This window comes from Pseudonaja textilis, unplaced genomic scaffold (genome assembly GCF_049901715.1).
Source record: "Pseudonaja textilis isolate UNSWEBS1 unplaced genomic scaffold, rPseTex1.2 PTEXSCF20, whole genome shotgun sequence".
In the NCBI taxonomy this organism is placed as follows: domain Eukaryota; kingdom Metazoa; phylum Chordata; class Lepidosauria; order Squamata; family Elapidae; genus Pseudonaja; species Pseudonaja textilis.
In genome coordinates this window covers 3,008,813-3,016,057 of record NW_028262864.1, presented here as the reverse complement: position 1 = coordinate 3,016,057, position 7,245 = coordinate 3,008,813, and positions in this window count along the sequence as shown.

Below are 7,245 nucleotides of genomic sequence, written 5' to 3'. Positions count from 1 at the left end.
TCGGGCTCTACATCTTACCAGTGCCTCGGAGCTCAACATTACAGCTTGGCAGCCTTGGAGCTGTGAATCCCTGATCTTCACTTCAAGCCTGGCATTGAAGCTTGGCAGCTGATCCAGACCAGCAGAGAAGGGAGGGAGGCTTTGAGAGCTAGGTTCAAAGATAAATCCAGAGAACAGCAAGCAGAGGATGAGCTATTAGGCATAAAACAAAAAGGTTGACCTGCTCGTGAATACATGCAGGAATTCCAAAGACTAGCCAGGAAAATAACATCATGGCCTGATTGATTGTTAATCCATTTGTTTAGGGATGGCCTAGATTATAAATTAGGTCAGGCTTGTTTGTGTAGGGGTTTACCAAGGACACTAGAAGAATGGTACCAAACTGCAATAGAATTGGACACTGGTTTATGCAAGTTGGGTTCTAAACCGGACAACATATTGGGGGTATGTAAAAAGCTGCCCCAAAGACAAAAAAGTGGAATATGGGGCATACCTCCAGGCCGGAATCAAGGTGGTAGAGGAGTGTTTAAGTGCTTTTGGTGCAACTTACCTGGACATCGAGCTTTAGATTGCCCTATAACATCTTTATCAACACCACGTGCATCTCAAGATACATCACCTCTAAGGACAGGAAGATCACCATCTAAAGCAGGCTTGTCCAACCCGCGGCCCACGGGCTGCATGCGGCCCAGGTCGCCTCGTAATGTGGCCCAGTGCCCACCCCAACCTTTGTGCCAGAGCCAGTGAGGAGGAGGAGGAGAGGCAGGCGCGAGGTGGGGCGAGGCGAGCGCCAGGCCAAGCAGCAAGAGAAAAGGTGGGCGCTGTCAGAGCGCCACCTCCTGTTGCCACCGCTTCTGCCCCCACCGTCGCTGCCGCTTCTGCCCCTGCCGTCGCTGCCGCTGCTGCCCCCGCCGCCGCCGCTTCTGCCCCCTCCGCCGCTTCTGCCCCCGCTGCCGCTTCTTCCCCGCCACCGCTGCTGCTTCTGCCCCCGCCGCCGCTTCTGGCCCCACCGCCGCCGCTGCTTCTGCCCCCGCCGCCGCTGCCGCTTCTGCCCCCGCCGCCGCTGCTGCTCCCGCCGCTGCCGCTCCTTCCCCGCCACCGCTGCTGCTTTTGCCCCGCCGCTGCTTCTGCCCCCGCTGTCGCTGCTGCTCCCGCCGCCGCCGCTTCTTCCCCACCGCCACTTCTTCCCCTGCCACCGCTGCTGCTTCTGCCCCCACTGCCGCTTCTGCCCACGCCGCCGCCGCTGCTTCTTCCCCTGCCACCGCTGCTGCTTCTGCCCACGCCGCCACTTCTGCCCCCGCAGCTGCCCGCTGCTGCTTCTGCCTTCCAGTCCTGCCTCATCCAGCCGGGCCATTTGCAGGAGGAGAGGTAGGCGTGAGGCGGGCGAGCTTTCTCCCCGCAAAATTTGGCCGGAAAATAAACTGGGATAAAAAAACTGGGATAAAAAACCGTGATAAAAATAAATAATTTTTAATAAATAATTTTTAATAAATAATGAAAACATCTCACTAACTTCATTTCCAAATAAATTTAATATGTTAACTATGTTTTCTATGGTTTTTTTGGGATGATCAGGTATCATTGCTGTTATTTTATTTTATGTGCAGCCCAAACCAAATTTTCATCTTCTAATGTGGCCCAGGGAAGGTGAAAGGTTGGACACCCCTGTTTTAAAGTCTTTTTTGTGGTTCTTTCTGTAATTCTAATGCCAGTCTTTTCTGTTCTTCGAACATCTTTTGGTTTTGTTTCCTTTTCTTATTCCCACCCCCCATGTAAGTTATAGCTAATCCCCAAATATACGCCTGAAGTATAGTATTTGGAAGTGTTTTTCTAACTTTTTTTGCTTATTTTACTGCTTTTATAATCAAGTTCTGCCTCTACAATTGCATTAAAGTCTCCTACCACACAGATATTTTCACATCCCAATTCTGTAATTTTTATGTAATTTTTCATTAAAAAATTCTTGTTTATTATTTGGTGCATATATTGCTACTAGAAGTGTCTGTTTATAATTTATAGTTACCTCCACCTTAAAAATTCTCCCTTCATCTGCAAAGATTTGTCTAGCATTTATTGTTTCTTTAATATATAAGGCCACACCTCTTTATTTGCACTGTGCTAGTGAAAAGTATAATTTCCCAATTTTAGGATATTCCAATAATTTATTATATTGTTTTTTAATGTGGACCTCTTGAAGACAAATTAAATCTAGTTTTAGCTTTCCTAATTTGTTAAAAGTCCTTTTCCTTTTCATAGGGGAATTCAGTCCATTTATGTTAACTGACAATAATTGTATTTCTTCTTCCATATTTTTACTTGTAAATAGGTCTTGTTGTTCTAGTCACTCTTTTTTCTCTCTGATCTTTTATCTTTTCACCTTCTCATTCTGCTCTTTCCTTTAGTTCTGTTTCATCTTCTTTTTGTTGTGCATTCCCTCCTACCAATGCTTCTTTTTGTTTTTTATCCTCTATTTCCTCTCTCTTTCTTTTTTCCCTGTATGATCCAAATCAGGGGTGGGATTCAAATTTTTTAACAACTGGTTCTGTGGGTGTGGCTTAGTTGGTGGGTGTGGCTTGGTGGTCATGTGACTGGGTGGGCATGGCCACTTGACATCACTCACATTGAGGGGTGCTTCTCCTCGCCTGGCCTCTCATGACATTGGGGATGCTGCAACGGTTGTAAGTGTGAAAAATGGTTATAAGTCACTTTTTTCAGTGCCATTGCAACTTTGAATGGTCACTTAATGAACTGTTGTAAGTCAAGGATTATCTGTACAAAAATACAAAAAGCTTCTCTGCTTGCAAAAAGCTGCCCTAAATACCAATCATTAGATTAAAAATACCTGCAAGAGGAGTTACAAGTCAGGCAGGGTTCCAGACCACCTTGAGGAATTAAAATATTTTAAATGCAATGATAACTATCAGCAGCCAACTCTTGCTCATAAAGTGAAACCCTTTAGCAGAGAGCTCATTTAAGTTCTCCAGAAAGAGCATACCCAGGAGAAGCAATCCTTAGATCCATTTGCATCACTTAAAGACACCAGCTGGTCTCATTCACCTCACAAGATATCCTAAGGAAATCATCCAGATTTAAGGAAAGGTCACATGCCCCCGAGAAAGGCAGTAAAAAAATCAGTGTCAAGCTTGCATCCTGCCTCTTGGAAGTACACCCCAAAAGGACAGTGCCAGATACCACTAAAGCAGTGAAGGAAGACCCCCCTCCCTAGATAGAAAAAGAAACCATGAGGCAGGAAAAAATTCAAACACAATTGAAATAATTAAATCACAACAGTAGCTGTTGCTTGTTAAACCAATTACCAGAACAAATGGACCAGGAACTAGCCAGTTTTCTCAACCCAGTTTATTTTCAGGAACCGAGATGAACCCTTTTCTTTCCAAGCTGAATAGGGAAAATTATCCCATCAATAAACATGGGATTAAATGCCACCAAGAACAGAATTAAACTTCACCAAAAACTAGTTTTAGACCAAAACTCAGAAAGGGTTTGTGTCAGCTGGTGCTCCATTCATAATCCAAGAAAGAAATACTTAGACTCCATTAATTAGAGAAAAGATATCTTTTACTGGAAATCAAGTGGTAGCAACAAAAGAATTCTGAATCTGAGAAAATGGGCACGTAAATCACATATACAAAGTGATGGCAACGTTCCCACCCCCAATAGTTCAATTGGCTCATCCAACTAAAAAGTTGCACATATCATCATGTGGGCATCTCTAGGTGGTGATGAGGCCTTTGTCTGTTGACCTTGACATATTTTGATAAAGAGTTGCAAATGTGCATAGCATAGGATAGAAGCCTAAGCAAGAACCTTCCCCCCCAACTTATACAGTTCTGTTTTGTAACACCTCCAGCTCACTTCCCATAACCCATAACCATATCCTCCCCTCATTACTGATGACAGCCGAAAGATGCAAAGCAAAGGAAAAGAAAAAGAGAAAATCTTGAAGGCTGACAGTTTGTAAACTCACGTTTGAATGTCAATCTTTCTAGCTAGCCAAGAAGCCTTGCTGAATGTCACTCATCTTGGTTTCTTGTCATTAAAAGCTCCTTTCTGGTTATTCAATTATTTCTTCAAAGTGCTGGTTGTTGCATGTGGCTGGAAGTATATCCAGGGAGTATCTCCTCCTAATAGCAGTGTAAAAAGCTTAAAATAACCCTTCCCCTTTAAGAAAGTAAGTCTCGGCATACTGCCAAGAATGTAATAAGGGTAGAAAAAAACAAAAGGAGATTTCTTCTAACTACCGGTTCTCCAAACTGCTCAGAAAGTTAACAAGGGGTTCTATAGAACCAGTCAGAACTGGTAGAATCCCACCCTTGATCCAAATTGCTTGTCATAGAATTGTTCTGCTTTCTCTATGGTATGCAGTCTATATCTTTGTTCCATCCAGGTCACCAGTATTTCCTCAGGTATCAGCCATCTGAAATTTACATCATGTTTAATTAATTATCTTGTCAAAAATTGGTATTGTTTTCTCATATCTTTTATTCTTCTAGGGATCTGTTTCAAGACTATTTCTCTCCCTTTCTATTTCAATGGGTCATCTCTTGTTTTCTGAAGTATTTCCATTCTGATTGCCTTTTTAGTAAATCTCACATGTACCTCTCTGGGAAGTTTATTTCTTGACACATATCTTGTATATACTCTAAATATTTCATCCATTCCAGAGAGCATCACCTGCTTGTCTACCTCCAAAGCTTCCGCCAATAATTCTGCCATTATCTCTGCAAGGTTTTCCCATTTCTCTTCTTCAATATTCTGGAACCTCAAAAAGTATTCAGCTTTATCCATCTCCAATGTAATTACTGTTCTCTCCATGTGCGAGTCTTGACACCCCCAACTCCCAAAAACCTTTCAAGTCCTGTGGTGACGGGCAAGTGACGAAGCAGCAGGTGTGGATACACTGGGAGCTGTAGCCGTGGACCTGCACACAGGTGGCTCAGATCTAATGGTCGTCTTCTTGCTGACTGAAGCAATAGCTGGATTCGGCGTCTACCTGAGTGACTGAGCAGCCCTCTTTAGGACCACACTGCTCACCTCCATAGTAAGAGGAAGGGGCTAGAAAAGGGTGCCCTAAACATTGTTGCTTCACAGAACCCTGGCCAGCCTACCACAGCTGGAGAGGATCCCATTTCACGTGGTCAAATAACAAAAATTCAAAGAAAATGTAAGGTGACACCACTCACTATTGGCACATGGAACGTACACATGCTTCAAGACAATCCCTCAGCAGATCAACCAGAAAGAACAAAAGCCCTGGTCGCTAGAGAGCTCACAAGATTTAAGATTGATATTGCGGCCCTGTGTGAAACTCGTCTAGCTAATGAAGGTCAGCTCACAGAAACAGGAGGTGGTTATACATTCTTCTGATGTGGATGCAGCAGTGATGAACGCCGTGAATCTGGAGTTGGCTTTGCGGTTAAGAATCATCTCATCTGCAAACTTGCCAGTTTTCCCAAGGGTGTGAATGACCATTTCATGACACTGCATCTCCCACTACCGAGGAAAACAGGCCACACTGATCAGCACCTATGCACCCACAATGACAAATCTGGATGAAGTAAAGGACAAGTTTTATGAAGATCTCAATGCCATACTTTCATCCATGAAGCGCACTGACAGGCTGATTCTACTTGGTGATTTCAATGTGAGAGTAGGGTCCAATCATGCTGCCTGGGATGGCATCATTGGAAAAAATGGAATGGCACATATAATAGCAATGGCCTATTACTATTGAAGACATGTGTGGCACACAATCTGATCATCACCAATACCATCTTCTGCCTGCCCACTCACAAAAAGACGTCCTGGATGCACCCATGCTCCAAGCACTGGCATCTTATTATGTCATTGTGCAGAAGAAAGACAGACAGGATGTAAGGGTGACCAAGGCCATGCCAAGTGCTGACTGTTGGACTATAGACTCATCATCTCCAAAATAAGCTTTCACATCAGGGGTCTCAAACTCAATTTACCTGGGGGGCACTGGAGGCAGAGTCTGGGTGAGGCTGGGCCGCATAAGGGATTCCACAAAAAACATTCTTTAAAAAATATCCTCAAATGTCATCAACAGTTAATGATTTCTCCAATACATGAACTGTCCTGAACACATGAATGGAACATTGAATGAAGATCATGAACAGTTCCTCAGAACATGGCTTCTCCAGCTTACTCCTTGCTGCCAGAGACTTGACAATGCTTCCTCTCACATATCTGAGCCACATTTGGCTCGAGAGAGGAGGCACTTGAGACCCTCAGTATGGCTTGAAGATGATCATCAGTAAGTCTGGACCTGTACTTGGACTTGTTAAAGTTCAGGGTGGAGAAGAAGCCACGACAAGGAACGGCGGGTGGGACTTCCTTCAGAGGTCCATTCCCCCTGCGGGCCGCACTAATATTATACTTTCATATCACGGTGGGGGCCACAGGATATCGTCCCTGCGGGCCGCACTGGCCCGTGGGCTGCGAGTTTGAGACCCCTGTTTCACATCAAGCCGAAGAGACCTCTGCAGGGAAACAAAGCTGTGATGAAACAGATCAACATCAGAAAACTGAGGAACCCCAATACAGCAGCTTCACTAGCAGACTATATTGGCAACTAACTCTCAGAGCTGCAATTAAAGGGAAATGCTGAGAAGGACTGGGAACGCTTTCGGGTATTGTGCACTCTTCTGCACTAAAGGTTCTTGGACCCTTACACAGGAAACAGCAGGACTGGTTTGACAAAAATGATGACGAGATCAAGGCCCTACTTGCTGAAAAGCACCGCCTTCACCGTGCTTATCAGAACGACCCGTCGTCAACAGCTAAGAAAAATGCCTTCAACAACACTTGCAGGACTGTACAGAGCAAGCTTCGCAAGATGCAGGACTCCTGGTTGACTGCCAAAGCAGATGAAATTCAGAAGTTTGCTGATAGAAAAAAATGCTAAATAGTTCTACGAAGCCCTCAGATCCTTGTACAGACCTCAGCAATCGCAGAGCTCCCCTCTACTGGACTCAGATGGTACAACTTGAAAGCACCCACTATTGTCCCAGTCCCCAAGAAAACAGCAATTAACTGCCTAAATGACTACAGACCTATCACATTAACATCAGTAGTGATTAAATGCTTCGAAAGACTGGTTCTCCAACACCTTAGGACAGGGGTGTCCAACCTTTCACCTTCCCTGGGCCACATTAGAAGATGAAAATTTGGTTTGGGCCGCACATAAAATAACAGCAACGA